Source organism: Artemia franciscana, chromosome 15, assembly GCF_032884065.1.
Source record: "Artemia franciscana chromosome 15, ASM3288406v1, whole genome shotgun sequence".
Classification (NCBI taxonomy): domain Eukaryota; kingdom Metazoa; phylum Arthropoda; class Branchiopoda; order Anostraca; family Artemiidae; genus Artemia; species Artemia franciscana.
In genome coordinates, this window is record NC_088877.1 from 33,532,248 (window position 1) to 33,555,813 (window position 23,566).

The 23,566-nt window shown below is 34.1% G+C and overlaps 1 long non-coding RNA gene across 1 annotated transcript; it reads left to right on the plus strand.

The window, feature by feature from the left end:
* Positions 1-5,666: 5,666 nt before the first annotated feature.
* On the plus strand, positions 5,667-15,699 carry LOC136036384 (uncharacterized). Its single transcript, XR_010619721.1, has 2 exons — positions 5,667-5,751; positions 14,722-15,699. It is a non-coding gene; the product is annotated as an uncharacterized LOC136036384 (long non-coding RNA).
* The last annotated feature ends 7,867 nt before the right edge of the window (positions 15,700-23,566 follow it).

Here is a 23,566-nt window from a genome sequence, read left to right on the forward strand (position 1 = left end):
TTTCTCTAAAAAAACTAGCACGCAATAAGCTCCACAAAAATAATCAGCACGCAACATGTCCCACGAACAAAATTAGTTTGGCGAGGAAAAAAAAATCAATTTACAAGTTTTGCGAAGAGAAGAATCAATATGCAACAAGTTTCAAGAAGACAAATCAGCACGCACCAAGTTCCATGAACAAAATCAGTTTCACGAGGAGAAAAATCAATGTACAAGTTTCATGAAGAGAAAAATCAACACGCAACAGGTTTTAGAAGAAATATCAGCACTTAACAAATTCAAATAAATACAATGGTAATTTTTAAGTTAATAAATTTATTTCTTAGGGAGAACAGGTTGACAAATCCTTAGGCGTAATAATGTGCGCAAGAGGGGTATCATTTTTCAGCCATAGATTACCACGGAGGTAGCCGCATATAAAATCTTGGAATCGATGGAACTTGGAGCGAAATTGACGTGATTGGAATTGGGAAACCTGGAACTGGATTCGGTTGATCCAGGATGGAAGCCCGCAGAATTGAAGGTGGAGCTGTTTTGACCGGGGTGAGAATTGGGGGAAGCGGAATTAGATATCATTTTATTAAAAAAATAGATCTAAAAATGTCTTGGGAATGATGAGGGTTGCCAGAAGGGCAGTAATTATGTACGGTAGTGCATTTGTTTCTAGAGGTGTTGGTAGTCCCACAAAATAAACGGTTAACACGGACATTTATTTTGGCCAAAAAGAGTTTTTGTTGTGCTAATCAATGACTCTTGGCAAAAGGCTATTGTGTGAAAATTCTGAGATAGTCAATTCATTGAGAATTACCGAAAAAACTACGCGTACTGAGCTTCATGTTTCTTAGGCAGTAATGCCGTACGGTGGCGCATTGGTTTCTAAAGGTGCAGTTAGTTTTACAAAATAACGGTTAACATAGACGTTTATTTTAGCCAGAAAGACTGTCCTACAGCAAAGCGGTGTTTTCAGTCATTTCATGGTGTACAATAACAATCTTAGCCAAAAGAAGCCCAAAAAGTTTTTGTGTGAAAATTCTGAGATAGTCAATTGATTTAGAATTACCAATAAAGCTCTAGGCGTATTGAGCCTCCTGTTATAGAGAAACTTATGCCGTACTATTGTGCATTACTTTCGAAAGGTGCAGGTAGTCTTACGAAATAACGGCTAACATACTTGTTTTAACATACTTGTTTTTTAACATATTTGTTTTTGCCAGAAAGACTGTCCCACAGCAGAGTGGTGTTTTCCTTCATTTCGTGGTGCAAAACAACAATTCTAGCCAAAAGAAGTAAAAAAGCTATTTTGTTGAAATTCTGAGAAAGTCAATCAATTTAGAGTTACTGAAAAACTATACGCGTATTGAGCCTCCTGTTTCAGCGGCAGTAATGCCGTACGATGGCGCATCGGCTTCTAAAGTTGCAGGTAATCCTACAAAATAACGGTTAATATAGACATTTATTTTAGCCAAAAAGAGTGTCCCACAGTAAAGCGTCGTTTTGAGTTTTTTTTTTTTAGTGCCAAACAACAATTCTAGCCAAAAAAAGGCCAATAAGCAATTGTGTGAAAAATTCTGGAATGGTCAATTTATTTAGAATTACCAAAAAAAAATATAGCCATATTCAGCCTCCTGCTCTAGAGGCAGTAATGCCGTACGGTGGCGCATTAGTTTCTAAGGGTGTGCTTCGTGTGAGTAGATGTTTGGTTGAAGCTTGAAAAAATTGTTTACAGTTGTATATAATAGAGCTTCAGGTATTATGAAGAAGGATCGGTGGATCTGTGTAGGCTGGGGGAGGAGTGTGCCTTAAGCGTCAAAAAGTGCGGTTCTAATTCTTTGTGGGTCCTCAGATGAACGTAGCCAAATTTTCAAGCATTGCTACATACAACATTAGTTTATGGTATATTGAGCGATTTCTTGATTGTTTGGATTAAACGTGTGATTAAACTATATTATAGGTCCTTGAGAACATCTGTCTTGGTTCATGTCGCAGTATCGAGTGATTTGAAAGCCAATACAGCAAAGGTCACGTTTGATTATCAATTGTCTGATCATCATCAATATTACTCTTGATCCTCTAGCACCTCTAAACCGTCATGACTAGTCGAAAAATCGGTCAAGCGCTTTTTACCGTGTCGTTGGATTCAATTCTGAATAAAATAATCCTCCCTTTTAAGCACCTTTTCTGGTTGCCGCAAAAAAAGAATTGAATCTTTCTAGTTATAAGCTGGCACTGAAATTTGACATCCCCGGTAGAAGTGGTTGCTAGGGTCGAAGGTAGAATCCGATGTTGGGGGTCCTGCTGGAATTGCTCGCTAGGGTCCCACTGGAATTAGTTTCTAGGCTTCTCGTGGAATTGGATAATAGAGGGGCCGCTGGAATTGCTCGGCAGGGATTGGGTCAGCCACATATTATTACGGTGGTATGAATATGCATAGCCGTGGCTCAAAGAAGCTTAGCATCTCCATTAAACCTCTCAGAAATAACTCTTGATTTGGTTTAAATTTATCTAAAAATAACAAGCCCCCTCTGGGATTGGTTGTTAGGCACTCCCGTTGAAATTGCTCTCTAGGGAATGGATCAGCTATTAAGTGTCACAGGCAAGGAATTGATAGAAAATAATACCAAGAAAAAAGAACAAAATATAGAATTAAGTCACTTGTCTTGTGTCCCAATTTCCTATATGTTGAGCATACTTAGATCATTCCCTAAGAAAATATTTCTTAACATTCTCTAAGAAGGAATATTTTCCTATGTTTTGAATAAGTTTATATCAATCTCTAATAAACATCTCTAGAAATCCTCTAAGAAGGGCCCTCCAAATTGCTAGGATCATATCACTGAGAAGTGAGAAATCGCTTTGTCTGGGTTAATAATACCCTTCTAAAGCATTACTTAGCAGGCAGGTGCACTTCAAATATAACCAAACTCTAGTAATCGATTTCCCCTCAGTATCTCAGTTATTGTAGTCATAGGAAACATGTAATCAATAGCTTAATCATTCTAGTAAGCGTGATTTGGGAATTTTCCGCGCTTAGAATTGGTTATTTCTTAGAATGTATTACCCGAATCATAATATTTTAAATAGATTGCTTGGCGAGCTGTCTAGGGCGCAGTTTCATTGGATGGAAATGACCCTTTTGAATCTAAATAGGGACAAAAATCATTAGAATATAAAGGTTCCATGAAAAAAAACGCCTTGAAAGAAAAAGAAGTCTCGAAGAAAAATCTCTTAAAGTATTATGCAACACTAATGTGTGTACCGTCATTACATAACATCCTACGTGTGCGCTGTCATTATGTAATATTCCAAGTGTGCGTTTCTATTACTTAGCACCAACCTGTGTGCCTCATCATTACATAGTACCCACGTGTAAGATTGTGTCACATCCCATGTGTGCACCACCATTACATAACACCCACCTGTGCACCGCCGTTACTTAAAACTCACGTTTGCGCTGTCATTATGTAACACCCACGTGTGCACTGCCATTATGTAACACCCACGTTTGTGCCCTCCTCAGTTACATGCGGGGATTTCCCCACGGGCCTCTGAAATCTAACATGTCACATGAGAAGGCGTCATTTCTAATAAATCTACCAAGTCACGTAAGATTGCGTAACCATTAACTCTGATTACTTAACAGTCACCTGCATCTCTTATAAAACATTACCTATGACATAACATGCACATGGGTCTTGAAAAAGTCAAAAAAAAAGTCTGGACCAGGATTCGAAGGTGGTACTGGCTAATCAGAGGTATTGTGGTAATACTGATTTTAGGTTGTTTATTTGTCCTCTATGCATTATAATTCCTCTCTTTACTTGCTCTTCTTACTCTCGGCATTATGAAACTACTTAAAACATATTTTATAAATGGACTAATTGCACTTGGTATTTTGTATTTAGCTGTGTTCCGTTTGTAATGTCGTATGCGTCATAGTATAGATACAAATACGATACGTTCACTCTTGGGATAGGAATAATATAATTATTTCTCTTGAAATTTAATCATAAATATGACGTCAATCATACGTTTTTGGTTTCTTGTGTAATTTGCCTGCATCATAGACACTGAAAACGATACAACCACGACTGGGGCAAATGTTACGTATGTATGCTTTTCAAAATATTTATAAATATGCCGGCATTTACATAACTGTATTTTTATCTATAATTGAGGCTTTTAACGAATTTTCTCGATCGTCTAACCTATATCGATCATTTTTTCAGGCCGAAAAATTCCAGGATACCAATTTTCCGGGAAAAATACGCAGCCAGTCTTCGAGAATAATAAATGAATAAATACACAATTATTGCTCGTTTATAAATATAGTATATATTATATAGACATTAAGAAGTCTCTTTTATGTCTAGGCTTGGCAGGCTTGTATATTTTGATTTATATTTGTTGCTTATCTTCTAACCAGAGACAGTGTGAGGCTCTTCTTTATGTAATAGCGTGGCCATAGTTTCCATACGACCACCCTGGGCAAAATACGAATTCTTCCTTAAAGCTGTGACACATTTAAATTGTTTTTTAGCCAGAAATATCAATGTGCTAGTTTTAAGAAAAAAATATGATTTTGAAGCCGGGTGCCGGCACGGCTAAGTGGCATGTTTGTATGAATTTACTCTCTTTGTCACTTATCTTCTTACTGTAGATAATTTGAGCCTCTTTTTGATGTCGTGGCGTGAACATATGTTCGATACAACCACCGCAGGAAAAATACAAGTTCTTGCTTAATGTTGCGACCTTTTTAGATCGTTTTAGTTGCCAGAAATGTTAATATGTCGGTTAAAAAAATTAATATAAATTGATTCTCATTATAAGTAGCAACCTTTAAATCAGTCCCCAGGGAATACATAAAACGTTGAAGGATCCAAATATATTGTAATCAACAATTGTAGGGTTTGACATCTTTGTATGTTCGTACTTTCGCGCCATATTTTGTTTGCGTCGAAGATTGTGACGGTTTTGTTCTTCTAACGCAATATTTTCTTCTTCACTTTCATTTTTGACACCTTCTGATACTTAGGTTTGTGTAGAGTTTGGAAAGTAGTGTTTCTCGAGGTTTGTGTAAATCGCAATAGTTTTTGCTCTCCAACAATTCTGTTTCTTTCTGGTCTCCTGCCTTTAATGTAGAATAAAGACCTCCTTTAGTTAAGGAGAGGCTATTTTAAATACTTTAAATTTTTATTATATCTACCAAGATGGTTTTTACCATTATCTACCAAGATGGAGGGTATTGTCTTTACTAAGATAGCATGTATTTACCAAGATGGTACCAACCGAACTTCTTTTAGACTTGCCCTCCCCCCACTGGCACTGCTTTACGAAACACCTAAAGATCTGAGGGCTGATTCCCCGAAAAGGATGACCATCAGTCATCTTCTTGGTTAGTTAATCCTTGATCTAGTAAAGTGGGCATAGTATGGATATAGTTGACACAGTGATGTTGTTTTATATATATTTTTTTGTTTATGTTGTGCTTTTATATGTATTCCCTGTAGTATTTATTTTTCCTTTTTTTCCCCTTTTATTTTTCCAATATCATGGGTAATACTTACTTAATTACTTACTTTATAAATTGGAAAGAGGTACCAACTGTTCCTAGTAGAAGATAAGTCATTAATGAGAAGAGAAATGTTTACAGGTCCATTTGGTAGCCGAAGCCCCTCGAGGTATCAATTTGGATTCAAAGAAGCATACTGGCCACTACTGAAAAGTCTTCATTTCACAAATCAACTAAAAAAGGTACGTAAGTACAATAGCAAGATTTTTATTAAGACTCTTTTTCGTTATGGCGAACTTGTTTTGAACAGTTTCAAGTTAGTGGGTTTTTTTTAAGTTGATTTTACGTTTCCAAATATACAAAAATTAAATTAACAAAGAAACTAAATAACTCCTTTTCTACATAACGTTTGATGTTGTCACTGCTTCTACTCTCAAACACAATATCACCCCACCCCCCTTTTTTTACAATAAAACATATTATCTCCCTACTCTTTGCCCTAAAGGAAACCACTCCACCATTCCATCACCTGAAACGAGTAGAAATATCAACGTTATATTTTTTACATTCATGTTTCCTTCTAAAATTTAACCTTAGTTCATTTATTATTCTTTTTAAGCCAATAAATTATTGTTCTGCTTTTATGTTACTTGTAATTATTTAATATTTAATGAATAATTTTGATTACATTGAAATATAATTATATAATTATTTTGAATTTTAATCTATGTAAATTATAGCTTTAATTTTGTAATAATTGGATTTTTTAATTTAGTTTTGTTTTGATTATTTTTTTTTGTTTATATGTCTCATTTCCTCTATCCAACGAAAATGTGTAACAAGTGTGAAACTGAGTAAAAAAATTGCAATATGATAACAAGTGGCTATAGCTTAACTAGCTGGGGCTGAGCTCACGCAGAGAAAATTATTTATAACACGAATGAAATATGAAGATGTTTAAATGTATGAATGACAAATGCTACTGATTTTGGTTGTCATTAGTCGGATCTAAGCATATGAAGTTATGAATTAAAATAAAGATGCCACCAAGCCATTGGCAAATTAGAGACAAAGCCAAGGTAGGCAGTCTGTGTGAGAGGCAAAGCTAGCATAAGCCGTTTAATTCTTATCTTTTTTAAAAGAGCCATAACTAGGCCCTTTTAAGCAATTAAATAAAAAAAACTAGTTTTTTTTAACTGAAAGTAACGAGCAACATTGAAACTTCTATTGCATATGAATTATTACGTATATGGTGGGAGTTTTCCCCTTATCAACACCTTTCTCTTCATGCTTAAGTTTTGAGTACTTTTGAAAAGCTTCTTATTGTTCAAATTAAACGAACATTGTATTTCAGGAGTCGTTCTTAGAGAATTGAGAAAAAAATCATATTATAGCGTACAGATCGAGGTGTAGAGGAGGGGGCTACCCCTCATATACGTAAAAATTTCTATTCATTTTAAGTTTTAACATTGTTTCTTACTAAAAAATTGTTTTTTTAGTTTAGTTTTTGATCGTTTTTTATGGCGCTTGGTATTAACCAAGTGACATATAGCGATCGCAAATTCTGTCGGTCTGTCGGTCCCGGTTTTGCTAGTTTAGGCACTTCCAGATAAGCTAGGAAGATGAAATTTGGCAGGGGTATCAGGGACCAGACCAGATTAAATTAGAAATAGTATTTTGCCTGATTTGTCCATCTGGGGGCGGAGTGGGGGGACGGTTAATTCGGAAAAATTAGAAAAAATAAGGTATTTTTAACTTACGAACGGGTGATCGGATCTTAAGGAGCTTTCATATTTAGAAGAGTATCGTGATTCAGAGCTCTTATTTTGAATCCCAACAGGATCCGGTGACCTTGGGGAGTTGAAGGGGGAAACCTGAAATCTTGGAAAACGCTTTGAGTGGAGGGATCGGGATGAGACTTGGTGGAAAAACTAAGCACAAGTCCTAGATACGTGATTGACATAACCAGAACAGATCCGCTCTCTTTGGGGGAGTTGGGGGTAGGGTCAATTCTGAAAAATTAGAAAAAATGAGGTATTTTTAACTTAAGAAGGAGTGATCGGATCTTAATGAAATTTCATATTTAGAAGGGCCTCGTAACTCAGATCTCTTATTGTAAATCCCAACCAGATCAAGTGTCATTTGAGGGAGTTGGGGGGGGGGTCAGAAATCTCGGAAAAGGCTTAGAGAGGAAAGATCTGGATGAAACTTGGTGGGAAGAATAAGCACAAGTTCAAGATACGTGACTGACATAACTGGACCGGATCCACTCTCATTGGGGGAATGGGAGGGGGTGTGTGTGTGTGGGGATTTCGAAAAGTTAGAAAAAATGAGGTATTTGTAACTTACGAATGGGTAATCAGATCTTAATGAAACTTGATAATTAGAAAAAAGTTGTACTTCAGAGCTCTCATTTCAAATCCTGAACAGATCTGGTGACATTGGGGGGAGTTTGAGGGGAAAAACAGAAATCCTGGAACACGTGAAAATTGAGGTACCTTTATCTTACGAATGGGTGATCTGATCTTAATGAAACTTGATACATAGAAAGATTTCTCAGATGCTCCATTTTGAATTCGAATTTAATCCGGGACATAGGAGGCTGGAAGGGGAAACAGAAATCTTGGAAACCAGAAATTCTGGAAAACAATTAGAGTGGAGAGATCTTGATGAAACTTGATGGGAAGAAAAAACACAAGTTATAGATACGTGATTGATGTAATTGGAAGGGATTTGCTCTCTTTGGGAGAGTTGGGGAGGGTATTAGTTCGGAAAAATAGAAAAATTGGGGTATTTTAACTTAAGAACGGGTGACCGGATCTTAATGAAATTTAATATTTTGAAGGAACTCATGTCTCAGATCTCTTATTTTAAATACCGACTAGATCTGGTGACATTGGGGGGAGTTGGAGGGGGAAACTGGAAATCTTGGAAAACGCTTAAAGTGGAGAGGTCGGGATGAAACTTGGTGGATAGAATAAGCAAATGTCGTAGATACGTGATTAACGTAACCGGACTGAATCCGTTTTCTTTGAGGGAGTTAGGGGGCTCCAGTGCTTTGGTGAGTTTGGTGCTTGTGGATGTGCTAGGACGATGAAAATGGATGGGCTTGTCAGGGACCTGCACAAATTTACAGGTTAAAGTTGTTTTCCCCGGTTCGACCATCTGGGGGGCTGAAAGGAAAGGAAAAAAAATGAGATATTTTTAACTATAATATAGATATTTTAACGAGTTAGTGATCGGATCTTAATGAATTTTGATATTTAGAAGGACCTTGTGTCTCAGAGCTCTTATTTTAAATCCCGACCGGTATTAAGCCTCTGATTTTCCTTTTAAATCAATCTATTGATTCTTTGAATTTTGCTAGAGCTCTTGCCGTATGAGCTCTTAGTTTTTGGTTCTTCCGACCTCGTCACAAATGCCATATGAGCTCTTATTAAATAATACCATGAAATTTTGCTCCACCACCACGGAAAAATCCCTCCTCCTCACAGAAATATCCTCTGAACAATTTAATCTTGGTAAAAATTTACCGCGGACAATTACCCTTAAGATTTCCATGCGTAAAATTGAGTCGACAAAAAGAGAGCAAGACAAAGGAAGAATTTTGTATAGGAATTCTAGAAAACTCCCCCAGTGTAAAATCTCTTCTGAAAATTTTTTCCCCTGGAAAATTCTCTTTCCAAGGAAAGTTCTCCCCATGAAAAATTCCCCAAACAGAAAATATGTCTCCCTCACCCAAAAATTTGTCAGTGCTTCCCAATAACTAATATTATACATAAATAATGAGCAACTCTTATAATCTAAAGACCCTTCCCCATGGGCTATGGGGGTTGGTGTTATTTCCAATGGCATTGTTATTCGGCCTTTTAACTATGATGAAGAAAATGGCAATCTCAAAATTTTAATCGAAGGATTTTGAGAAAAAAGAGGCGTGGAAGGGGGCCTGTTTGCCCTCCAATTTTTACTTAAGTTACTAAATAATTGAATTAAGTAATTGAGTTACTTAAGAAGGGTACTAAAACTTTTATATCCCTTTGAACAAGCCGTCTCATGGTGTTCTAGGAGCAATAGGTCGATACGATCACCTCTGAAAAACCAAAACAAAAAAAGACAAATAAACACGCCTCCATGATCTTTCTTATTGCAAGAAATACAAAAACTCCGCATTTTTGCAAGTAAGAGCTTGAAATCTCTACAGTAGGATGAGTTCTTTGTTATGCTGGTGGGATTTTCCTGTAGATTTTATGGCTTTAAGGGTGGTATCTTTTTTTCCTTTTTTTTAGAGTTTCGGTTACTATTGAGTTTGGTCACTCCATACTTACAGTTTGCTACCACGAACTGTTTGACAACTTCGGTATGAAAATTCTGTATGCACAATTAATTATGTTTCCTACTGTCGCTAATATTTTTGTCATCGTTGAAAACTACAAGCTTTCACATCTTATTGCAAATAACGTTTGCTTCTATCAATAAATTCGTTAATATATTTGGGTATAATAATATTATAAAAATATAATAGTGCATTTGATGTCAAGAGTATTTTTAATTTTTCCTGTTGTTGCTTAGGCATTTTACGTTGGTCTGACACACTTCGGAATAATGTTTTAAACAAAGTTTGGACTCTATTTGGAAGCTTGAGTGTTAGCGGGATAGTTTCTTCATGGACTGACCGTTTATGGATCGAATTTAGTTACCGTGAATGAGATTGATTAATACTTGACAATTAGATCGTTGTACAATGCAGGAGATTGGGATTATATAGTCATTGTTCGGTAGGGGGTTGGGCTTGGCTACAGTTATTTTGTGGTAAAGTGTTTTTAAGTTATTTATTAATGGTTCCAAGTTTCTACGAGAGTTTCAAATTTATTGCTTGGATAGTAGAATGGCGAACTAAACTCATCAATAGGGACTTTTGTAAAACTTTTTTGGTCGACTAATCAGACCTCCGGAGGTTGCAACTTCACATATCTCTTGATGGATTTTTCAGGTTACTGTGGGTTTTTTCTTTAAATGTTATAGGCCAGACCTGGAGACTCTGGCAAATAAGGGTAAGGACCACAGGTCTGACAGGTCAGTGATTTCTCTTGACTTGCACCCAAAAAAATTCTAAATAAAAAAAAATTATCTTTTAAATTTATAAAAGGCAAGTTTCTAAGTTTGATAACGTTTCTTATAAATTTAAATTTTAATGATAACATGCACAATGTGCATTCCATAATGGGATTACATTTCTGTTAGTGCCATCTATAAATTTGATTTTTTTTTGTTAAGTTAGCAAGGGGGCAGGTGACAATAATAAAGGTGGTGTATATTGATATATGGATTTGATTTCTTGCTATTCTTATCGAAATTGTTAACAACGTGCTTTTAACAACAATTGTTTTTCTGCCAATGCAAACAAAGATTGCTGCCAACTATTTTCGATATCTACAATAAATGATCGTTGATCACTTTAACTTGAAATACAAAGTATTTCAAGAATGACAATAAAACTGATGGATTTTTAATCATTTAATAACTAAGCACCAAATTATGTGTTTTGCATATTTTATTTTCATTTCTTTTTTTGTCATGTCCCAAAGCATTGCTCTTTACTATTTCTAGTGTGTGTGTTTCATTAGTTAGTTAGTTGCTGTTCAGTAGTTAGCATTCATTAGTTAGTTAGTTTGTAAGTTGCATTGTAGTGTTGTTAGTGTTAATGTTCATTGGTGTTCATGGTATTTGTAATTTTACAATGGTAAAATCTTACAACCAATCATGAGATCCTGAGAACTGTTTATCTGAATGCTCTTTGTCTTTTTGGAAACTAAAAGTCAAAAATGCCCTCCTTTCTCAATAACAAATACTTATGCAACAGGCAAATTACAAAACTTGTAGTCCTTGCCCTGAGGGCTTTGTAGGGGCACATTTATTGGACCTTTCAAGTTTCAACTTTACTAAACAAAAAGGTTGTCAAAAAAATTTGATTGAATGTGTTTGGGGAATTAATGGAAGCATAGTGGCTGTTTGCCCTCCAATCATTTTTGGAATTCAAAGAGGGTACTGGGACTTTTCGAATCAGCTCCTTTCGAAGTTTCTACGATAACTCCTTCCAGACAAAGATCCTTGGAGGAAAAAAATACATTATGTCTACATTGCACTTTACTTAGGCAGTGCTATTGCAATGCAATAGCACTGTGTACCTTTTGTATACCTTTTCAAATGTTCTTGAAAAATAAGATATAATACAATTTCCAAAACATTGCACTTTGCTCTTTCTATAACCTGGATGCACTTACAATCTTTAATTGAGTTTAATTGTAATAGCAAAAGTAGTAATCTTAGTAGCCCTGAAAATTTCAATTTAATACCCTTAGTTGTTCTTGAGGTATTGCTGAGGCGTCTTATTGGAAATCAGCATACACACAGTACCTATTGATTTGGTTTAAAGCCTCAAAAACTCTGCAAAAGTTTTTTTTTATACCCAATTCTAGGGTATAGGTATACCCGAATACCCAAGCAGAAGTAATAGTAGGATTAATAGGAGTAGTATTAGCAATAACAATAGTAGTTTTAGTTGTAAGCAGTAATGCTTATTTAAATCTAAGCTGTTACCTGCCTTTTTGGTCTAGTACAAAATCAACTGCTCATAACATGATAGTTTCAACTTAGTACTTTAAGCACTTTTTGAGATATTTGTGATATGTCCTGTTAACAACCTGCAGTCGCAAAAATGTGTTATGATTTAGCCCAGCACTCCCTCAATAGTCCTCGAAACTTCCCCATTAATATATTTAGCCTTAGTAACATTAGTATTAACAACAGTAGCAGTACTACTATTACTATGAGTAGTCGTATACATATAGTGAATTTTCATAATGTGCAAATCTCTCTATTCAAAACAGTTTTAACATTTTTAACGCTCTTTAGCAATTTACATGAATACAGCGGGTTTCAATTTAATTTAACATATTATCCAACAATATCTGAAAATGTCTTTTTAATACTCTTAGCCGTGAGCAGTATATATATTTTGTTGGCTCAATATCCCACATAACATACACTGAAATTTTCAATTCAATGCTCGGTACTATTCCTGAGAAATGTTTAATACATCCTTTTGGCAACTTGTATGCACACAGTGTATTTTGTTTCACTTTAACACCCTCCTAAGTGCTCCGGGAAAGTTTCAACCTCAGTAGAAGTAGTGGTCGTAGCAGTTGTAATATTTGCAATAGCGGTAACATGAGCATAGTGACTTCTGGTTTGTTCAAGATTCTCCTCAATTTGCTCTTGGTCAATTGATTACCCTCTTTATTATTCCTTTAAATTTCAAACATATCCTTAGTCATACCTGAATTTCCCCCATTTGACAACCTGTATGCCCATAGAATGTTTTGATTTATTTCTATACTCCCCTCATTATTCTCCAAGAGCTTTACTTGAATGCGTTTGGTTTTTTGAACATCAAAGGTCACATATTCTCTTTTCTGATAACAAATGCTGTATGTACACTATTGATGAATTGCATAACTATTGGGGGATGACCTCCTCAGCATTCCCAGAAACATTTTAACAGAACCTTTCAGCTTAACGAACAAAATGAACATTTCAAAATTTTGGTAGGGCGTTTTTGGAGAATCAATGGGCTTGAGTGGAGGGTTTTCTTGCCCTCCAATCACTTTTAAATTTTAAAAAGGGTACTAGAGCTTTTAATCTCCATTCGTGTTGTCTCCCTTAAAATTAATATATTGCTATCTATCATAGTCCTGCGCTGCCTGTTATATTGCTTATATACAGGTTGGAGGTTGCTTATATACATAGTCCTGCGCTGCCTGTTATATTGCTTATATACAGGTTAGAATACAGGTTGCCTTCATAATGTCATTTATGATTGTCTTTCTCAATGAAATATTCCTTAGAGCCAACAAAAATAGAACATTCACGAAAATGACGTCATAAAGGACAAAGATTGATGAATCAATGGGCTTGAGTAGGGGGTTTGCTTGCCCTCCAATCATTTTTCAATCTTAAAAAGGGCACTAGAGCTTTTAATTTCCACTCGTGTTGGCTCCCTTAAAAACGATATATGATATTGCTGTCTATGATAGTCTTGCGCTGCCTGTTATATTGCTTATATGCTCTTTCGAAAATCTGTATGTACATAATTGTTTCATTTAATTGAAACTTCTCCTAAACTATCCCTAAAAGTTACACATTGATACTCTCAGCCACATTGGTTATAGCAGTCGTATTATTTGTATTACTTGTATACACATGGTGCCTTATGATTAGCTCAAAATCTGATATAACATACCCTGAAAGTTGCAACTTAATAAAGTAAACCGTTCCCCGGATACATCCTGTAACATCATTTTGGCAATTCTACAGGCTCATAGTTCTATTTGATTTAGTTCAACATATGCTACAAATTCCTTGAAAGCTTCGTCTTAATATCCTTAACTTGCGTAGTAATAATAGTTGTTTTGGTAGTATTGGTAGCTCAAATAATAGCATGCACATATCGCCTTTGTTTTGCTTCGTCCTCTTGACAAACTGTACGCGTTTAGTGTATTTTGATTTAGTTCAACACTGTTTCTAACAGTCATCAAAATTTTCACCTTAACGCTTTTAAGTTTTAGCAGTAGCAGTAGTAGTAGTTGCAGCAGAATTAGTATTAGTAACCTTAGCTTTAGTAGCATTATTAGTACTAGCAGTAGTAGTACAAGCTTTTCCTAAGATAATGCCGTTGTGCCCTTTTGACAACCTGTATTAACTGTAGGCACAGTTTTAATAGTAGTCACATCAGTAGTAGTTGGAGTACCAGTTGTACTAGTTGTGGCACTAGTACTAGGTTTAATAGTAATATCGATAGTACTAGAAGCATCAATGGTATTAACTTAAGCAGTATTATATAAACTTAATACAATTAGTCGTTGCTATGACATAGTTGATATGCCCTTTTGATAATTTGTATATTCATAGTTTTAATTTAGTTCTACCTGCCCCTCAATACTTCCTGAAATTTTAATGTTTATACTCTTAGCCATGGAGCAGTTGCAATAGAAGTAGTATTTAGATTAATAGTAATAGTAGTAGTCGTAGTAGTTTTAGTAGTAGCGTGCAAACATGGCCTTTTGGTCAACTGATCTTTCCCTTTAAGTATTCTTCAAGTACCCTTGTGACAATCTGTATATACGTAGTGTGTTTTGAAGCTTTTTATTTTTCAGGATTCAGAATTGGCTTGAATCCGCTCGTATTATAGAGATGTCATGTTCGAACCGGGTGAAGATGTATCAAAAGAAATTCAAATGTAGCTACTTTGAACTTTTTTTTGTAACTCTATTATTTTTTTTATTTATAGGGAAATCTCGACCGAAACATTTTCAATTTTTTCTTTGAAGTGAAAGTTTTTTTTTAGAAATGAAATGTAATTTCATTTCTTTTGAAATGAAACTCTTTTCTTTAACTCTGGTCTTAATTTTAGTATATTTTGTGGTATGTTGAATCCTTATTGCATCTCCGGTGCTTTTTAATTTTATTTTCTAAATAGTTCACGTGCAATATAAAGATTGGCGGTACACTCAGCTAAATAGGCTATTCCAATAAGGGTTATGAGTAATCAGCTAATGCACCATGTTTTTTGTAAATGTAATTAACGGACTGAATTTTCATTCATAGATTGAATTTTCAGCCAAATTGGCTATTGATAGAGAAACCTTGTAAAGAAACTTTCCGACTCCTGTTTTTGAAATAAAATTCTGGTCTTAATTTAAGGATATTCCACAGTATATAAAACATTTTTTTCATCCAACTATTTTTAATTAATTTTCTAGATTGTTCATTCATCAAAACAGGCTATTCCAAAAAGGACTGCAAGTACAAAAAATAAGATTCTCCAAAGTCATCAAAAAGTAAAAGTGAGAAATAAAATGATCGATACAACTCTGCAAAGACAGCTACTGCATCCTGTTTTTGGTATACTTAATAAAAGGATTCACATTCAGTTTTCTGCGTTCTGTTTTCAAAGCTGTTGGAGAAATAAAGAATAAATTACTAATCGGAAAATGTAGAATTATTTCCATATAAAGCTTAGCAATCGAACAAAATATCCTCTAAAATATACAACTGATTATATGAAAGAGAATAAAAGAAATATTAATAAACACAACAAAAATGCAAATCAAGAAGCCAATTTTTTTTTTTTTTTTGTAAAAAAAAAATGTAGGCTAAATTCATTGATTATTTACTCTGGCTAAGTCTTCAGAATATATAGACACATGTTTTAGGCTTGGATTTAGATATTAACCTACTACAATACTCAAAAGAAAAAGCTCTGTATTAGTTTATGTGAATGGAATTTAACAATAAAATTTGAACTTAGCAACTCTTTCAGTCGTAAAAATTGTAGCCTAAATTTTTATATGCATTGGAATACGTATTAATCAGATACGTGTTCAACCTTTTGTGTAATCTCTTACTAGGTGGCTTATACAGCTGCAACCCTGATTACTCCAAAGTGTTTACTTTGGTAAAACCTAAATAGGGCTGTATTAGCTTTTTTTCTAATGCGAAACGGCTCTCTTGTAATAAATGCAAAATCATATATTAACATCATATCGGCTGGAACATTGGCTAAAAGCAATTGGTCGAAATAGGGTTTGAATTGGGAAAACTTATTTTAAGTAAATGCGGTTTTTGACAAAGCTGTTAGAATTTAATTGTGATAAAATGTATAGGATATTTTTTAGACTTTAGAGAGTAGAATGATCAGGTTGTTGAAAAGATACATAAATCCCGAGGAACGGATTGCTTCCTGGGAAAGTCCTTCCCTTGTTCCTATTGAAATGAAAGCCGTTTTCTACTAGTATATGGGATCTTCTCTTGTAATGATAATTCAGTTTTGATCTTATTTTTGAAGGTTTTAGTTTTCTTCTGTTTTCTAACTTGATTGTTTTTTTCATGTCTATTGGTGTTTTCTGTGTTATCCACAGTGATAGACAGCACGCTATCTACAAATGATTTATAGATGACTGGGGTTTTTGTCAACAATTGATGCGTATCAGGGAATTGGTTACTTCCTGATAAAATCATTTTCTTGATACTATTCAATTGGTTTTCCACCCGCACGTGACTCCTAATATTTAATGTTAGGCTAGGATGCTCTCACCTAGTTGGGGTTATTATTTGAAAGTGATTTTTTTTTCAATATGCTTTTTTTTTCATGTCCAATGTTGTTCGTTGTCCTATCCACGTTGATTGTTGGTACTCTATCTTAAAGTGATTTATAAATGACTGTATTCGAAATTTTCAAATTAATAATATACGATTTATCAATGACAAATCTTAAATTGTTATTAGGGTTAAGACGAACTTATAGCTAATGTATAATTTCTGCTTTAATGCTTAAAATGTTCTTAATGATTTATTTTGCACTAGAGCTTCGCTGGCAACGTGCCTTATTCTTTATGAAGCTTTAAATGACTATTAACAAATACACCTAGTTTTGTTAAGAGTGAAAATACATAAATTTATAAAACACTTCATAATTGAAACAATAAAATCTATGATCGAGGCTATTGGCAATGAATTAATAAAATAAAGCAAAAAAAGAAAATCGGTTAAAACTAGAGGAAACTTAGTGGCCGGTCTACCGCACTTGGCAGGTGCGTTCTCAAGATGAACGGCTTTTGGTGTTCTCAGAACAAAAACACGAAACTTTAGAAAAATTTTAAAATAGCACTTGATCATGTGCAGTTTTGTCTTGTTTCTTTTGCTATTAGAATAGATCTCAACGTGTTTTTCAGATGTTTCTTTTTTCAGATTTTTTTTAGGACTATATTATAAGTATCTTGTACTGTATGAATATAAGCTCCTCATTATACCTTAAGGCAAAACTTGTTATTATCTTAAGAGTAATAACTAAAGGTTCCGGGACGAAAATTGCTTTTATATTAATGTCGTTCGTACCTGGACACTAATTGTGTAGCGCCAATGACAACGGTTTTAATTGCTTTCTTATTCTTCATGAAGGTTGCTGTCGATTTTAATACCAAATTAGAAAGTGCGAAAAGATTTTCAACTGTCAGAGAGACGGAGTTGTTTGAATCAAACAAATCGGGACATTGAAAATATTCGGTCATTTGCCACTTTGAGCACCATGGAAGAAAAAGAATAAAGTTTGGATCATTTGATTGTTTTTTAATATAAAAAAACTTAAACCTAGTCATTTTTTTGTTTAGATCCTCTCCCTCCTCCCCTTTGAGGTGCCCTGAAATTGCCAAACATGTCACTTCCTTGTGGAGCTGATACGCCCCTGATTCGAACTCATAATCCAACATAGGGCTGATTATTATTCATTCCTAATGAATTTTGATTTTCAATAGCTTCATTTCCTTACGATACAAACTGTCGAAACTAGTTTTTTTGAAGCACTAAAACTAAAAGCAAACTAATATTTTGAAATATATACAATTTTAGTGATACTAAATTTCTGATTTGTAATGTTTTAAGACACTACTCATTTAGGAAGTTGTCGCTGTCGTCCGGGAAGTTTCGGCATTGATAGACTACAGGATTTGAATTTGTGAGAAACTTTTCAGGAAAAGTTATACATGGATATTAGTTCCAAATCTGACAATGTAGAAGATGAGTGAAATCAGTTTGGGGAGACTAGTTTGTGCTGTAATAGATTTTTTCTTAGGGAGAACAGATGGAAATGTAGCTCAAATATTAGCCAAAGAAGCGGAGGCCTGGTACAAAAAAAGAAGGGTTTGTACAAAACTCTTTTACTGATGGATCAGATTAAGACAAATGGAAAGCGATGGAAGTCAATAAATTATTAATTTATAATAAGTATACAATATCAGTACTGAATGGTGACAGCTTCCTAGTTATTATAAAAACATTTTGTTATAAAAGGGAATATTCTTTTCATGTGCTTATTAGCAAAGAACGGGAACAAGAGCACAATAAACAGACCGGAACAGGAGCGTGCTGTCTGGACAAAATTTACTCTAAGAACCCCTCCTATAATAGCACAAATAATGATACAAAAATTTATTCGCGACATTTTACAACCCTCGCTCATAAGCGTAAATAGACACAAGAAAAGTTTCTGATGAGTGGCAAACTTTCAACCGACAATTATATAATTTTCAAGGCATTGTTATGTTAACATTGACGTTGAAAATAGATAAATTAAGGGACTAAGGGAAAAGAACATAAATAGGTGCTGGTTTCAAATTGAAGTAACATTAAGCTCGAAACAGGTTAATATGTGTGGAAGTTTCCTAACCCAGTGTAAAAATATTTAATTAGAACAACAGAAAATTAAGAGACATATATTTTGACCAACCACTTTCCCGTGATTTGATAGTTTTTCATTTGATTTTCAACGTTCGGGACTGTTTGATTTGTGTCCTAGACTTTTACTATTCTTACTATTCTTCTATTTTACTTACTATGTTCCTATTCTTCGAGAATCAACTTATAAACAGTGCCGCATTTATTTTGGGTTTCAATAATGCTAAATTTTTCATGATGACCTTATAAAAGTGGAATTAGTACGGTGTTCAAAATACGCTTGTTTCCTAAGAAATGCAAATTCTTGAAAACTTCCAGGGCTTGACAACTTTATTGTTGTGACACAAATTGGAGAGAAAAAAAATCGTAAAACTTTTTAAAAAAAAGTTAAAAACTTTTAAGAAAAATGTAAAAAAATCGATGAAACTTTTGTGGCAAGGGAAAATGTAAAAGTGAAATTCTTCTGTTGTCTTATGTATCACAGGGTACTCACTGTTTCCACCTCTAAGAAAATCAGTTGTTAACCACTGCTAAAAGGAAAAAAAAATGATCTGTGGCATCGAGTATTGCGCAGGTAACTCAGCTATTTGTATTGTATTATTAGGCTTAATTCATTGCCATATCTTTAAATTTTTTATATCGGATGGAAAAAACGCGAATTTTTCGATAAGATCACAATATTATTGTTTTTGCGGATTTTAGTTTTGACTGGCCCCATATTTGCCTTGAAACCTAGCCTTTCCGTTTTAAAATAAATGAAATCAAACAGTTCGTGGTAACGAACTGTAGTAAGGAGCGACCCGGCTCAATAGTAACCGAAACTCTAGAAAATTATCAATATCAATATCAATAGCTACATCAAAAGAATCACATTTTAATGCTGATTTTAAATATATAAGTTTCATCAAGTTTAGTCTTACCCATCAAAAGTTACGAGCCTGAGAAAATTTGCCTTATTTTAGAAAATAGGGGGAAACACCCCCTAAAAGTCGTAGAATCTTAACGAAAATGATACCATCAGATTCAGCGTATCAGAGAACCTTACTGTAGAGGTTTCAAGCTCCTATCTACAAAAATGTGGAATTTTGTATTTTTTGCCAGAAGACAAATCACGGGTGCGTTTTTATTTGTTTGTTTTTTTTTTGTTTTTTCTTTTTCCCAGGGGTCATCGTATCGACCAAGAGGTCCTAGAATTTCGCAAGAGGGCTCATTCTAACGGAAATGAACAGTTCTAGTGCCCTTGTTAAGTGACCCAAAAAATTGGAGGGCAGCTAGGCCCCCTCCCACGCTCATTTTTTTCCCAAAGTCAACGGATCAAAATTTTGAGATAGCCATTTTGTTCAACATAGTTGAAAACTATAATAACTATGTCTTTGGGGATAACTTACTCCCCCACAATCCCTGGGGGAGGGGCTGCAAGTTACAAACTTTGACCAGTGTTTACATATAGTAATGGTTATTGGGAAGTGTACAGACGTTTTCAGGGGTATTTTATTTTGTTTGGGGGTAGGGCTGAGGGAGAGGGCTATTTTGGATGATCTTTCCTTGGAGGAATCTGTCATGGGGGAAGAAAAATTCAATGAAAATGGCGCAGGATTTTCTAGCATTACTATAAGAAAACAATGAAAAATAAACATGAAAACGTTTTTCTTCAAATGAAAGGAAGGAGTAGCATTGAAACTTAAAACGAACAGAGATTATTACGCTTATGAGGGGTTCTAAAAATACTTTAGCATAAAGAGCGAGGTATTTAGGAGGAGATAAATACCTCGCTCTTTATGCTAAAATATTTTTAGTAATTTCAACTATTTATTCTACAGGCCTTTCTAATTCAGGGGTCATTATTAAAGAATTAGGACAAAACTTAAGATTTAGTGTAAAGAGCGAGGTATTAACGAGGGAACAAACCCCCTCGTATACATAATAAAAATATAAGATTATGAAAGTTTGTTACTTAAGTTGCTAATTTATAAGTTACGTATATTTTTTACTAATAAAAACGTTCGTTAAAAATTAAGAGTTCTAATTGCCTTTTTAGGCAACCGAAAAATTGGAGGGCAACTAGGCCTCCTTCTCCACCCCTTATTTCTCAAAATTGTCTGATCAAAACTAAGAGAAAGCCATTTAGCCAAAAAAAGAATCAATATACAAATTTCATTTTAATAATTTATGTGCGGAGAGCCAAAACCAAACATGCATTAATTCAAAAATGTTCAGAAATTAAATATAAAAAAACTAATTTTTTTAGCTGAAAGTAAGGAGCGACATTAAAACTTAAAACGAACAGAAATTACTCCGTATATAAAATGGGTTGTCCCCTCCGCAATCCCTCGCTCTTTATGCTAAAGTTTGACTCTTTGCCACAATTTTACTTTTTAAAGCAATTAAAAGCTTTAGCGTAAAGAGCGAGGGATTGCGGAATTGAAAACCCATTTTATATACGGAGTGATTTCTGTTCGTTTTAAGTTTTATCGTCGCTCATTACTTTCAGCTAAAAAAATTAGTTTTTTTTTATTTAATACATACAGAGCTGAAGGGCTCCAATGACTTGTTAATAAAACTTGTGGAGTTTGCAGCATCTTTATAGGTTGTTACATAATAGGTTATTATGGTTATCTTTATAGGTTGTTACTTATAGGTTATACATAATAAAAATATAAGATTATGAAAGTTTGTTACGTAAGTTAATTCTTAAGTTACGTATATTTTTTACTAATAAAAACGTTCGTTAAAAATTAAAAGTTCTAGTGGCCTTTTTAAGTAACCAATTGGAGGGCAACTAGGCCTCCTTCTCCACCCCTTATTTCTCAAAATCGTCTGATCAAAACTAAGAGAAAGCCATTTAGCCAAAAAAGAATTAATATACAAATTTCATTTTAATAGTTTATGTGAGGAGAGCCAAAACCAAACATGCATTAATTCAAAAACGTGCAGAAATTAAATAAAAAAAACTAATTTTTTTAGCTGAAAGTAAGGAGCGACATTAAAACTTAAAACGAGCAGAAATTACTCCGTATATAAAAAGGGTTGTCACCTCCGCAATCCCTCGCTCTTTACGCTAAAGTTTGACTCTTTGCCACAATTCTACTTTTTAAAACAATTAAAAGCTTTAGCGTAAAGAGCGAGGGATTGCGGAGGGGACAACCCGTTTTATATAGGGAATAATTTCTGTTCGTTTTAAGTTTTAATGTCGCTCCTTACTTTCAGCTACAAAAATTAATTTTTTTTTATTTAATCATTTCATAAGCACTAAAAAAATTTCTATTGTCACAAAAATATAGTTTGAATATAAATGGACTTAATTCTAAATAAGTTTTAATACCGCGCTTGTAATTCATAAAGTTTGATAACAAACGTTTGTTGTTTTTTTTTTTTTTATCAAACTTCAATCTTTAATCAATCCCAAAATTCCAATAAATTATATTCTTGGGTCATTTGAATTTTTCTATGTGTACAGGTTACTACTGCACGATTAGTGGCTCTGGTAGCTTCCAGTCCTTTTAAAGCCCGGCTTAAGTCTCAATGTTCTATCTCATCAAGTTCTCATTCTCTTCACTAAGGAAAATGGCCGCCTTTCTTTACTATTGTGCCAAGGTATGCTTGAATTGTAATTGAACTTGGGCATACTATATCTTTCACTAGGTCATTCATACAATCTCTCTATGAAACATGTTATGAATAATTTTACTTTAACAAAACTCTGGATTTTAATAATACAAAGTTGTTTTAAGAACTTTGTGCTTAATAAGAACTTTGCCTTTATCACTATCTGCAAAGAGTAGTATCTTAGAATTAAAACGGTTAAACACTATTTCCATTTCCAAAAAGGGATTTTAAATAGTTTTTATAATAAAGACTAACTGTCTTACTAAAAATTATCCATGTAAGAGGTGGTAAGAAACAACCAAATTATTAGGGTATATAACCCGCGAAAGTTAGACACTGCATTTGATTTTTCTTCGATTCTGGCCAAAAAAACAGAGAGAAAAAGTAGAATTAACTGAGGAGTGTAGAACAACATCAATGGGTCTATATTTTCTTCAAAAGCAAGCTTTTCATTTAAAATACCTGCTCAAATCTTAAATATCTTATAATTCTTATAGTATTTCAAAGAGAATAAGTGAGGAAGCACGAGCAAAAAGCTAATAAATATGGTAGTTAATATTAATTTTTTATCTGACCATCGTTGAATCCTTATCGTAAACGTCAAGAGAGAAAAGCGAGTCAACAGACAAAGAAAATGGCAAAATAGGCTAATGTAAATGATTAATAAACCACAAATGGGAAAAATATGGCAAAATCCCATGTTCATCTCAAGTTTATGACAGTAAATCCAAAGAAAAATTATTCTAAATATTGTTAATATATCTAGAGTACAGGTTGCTTTCATAATGTCATTTACGATTGTCTTTCTCAATGAAAATATTCTTTAGAGCCAAAAAAAATAGAACATACATGAAAATGAAGGTCATAGAGGACAAAAAATAGACACAGAGTATTGTAACTAGTAGATATTTCATTTTTGTGAACCAATTCCTTCTTACACTGATAGAACCAAAACTGTACTAATGAAAACGAAATTTTGTCAACAAAGCCTCAATTGTTTCAGACACCATGCCTTGCCACCATGAGATTACCCATAAGGTGAAATAAATTGTTGTTTTAATGTCTTACTTATATTGTTTTACGTTTACTATGAAGTGTTTTTGTTACTGAACTATTATTGGTTAGAACGTAGAAATTAAGGCAACAGTCATGAGGAAAAATAAC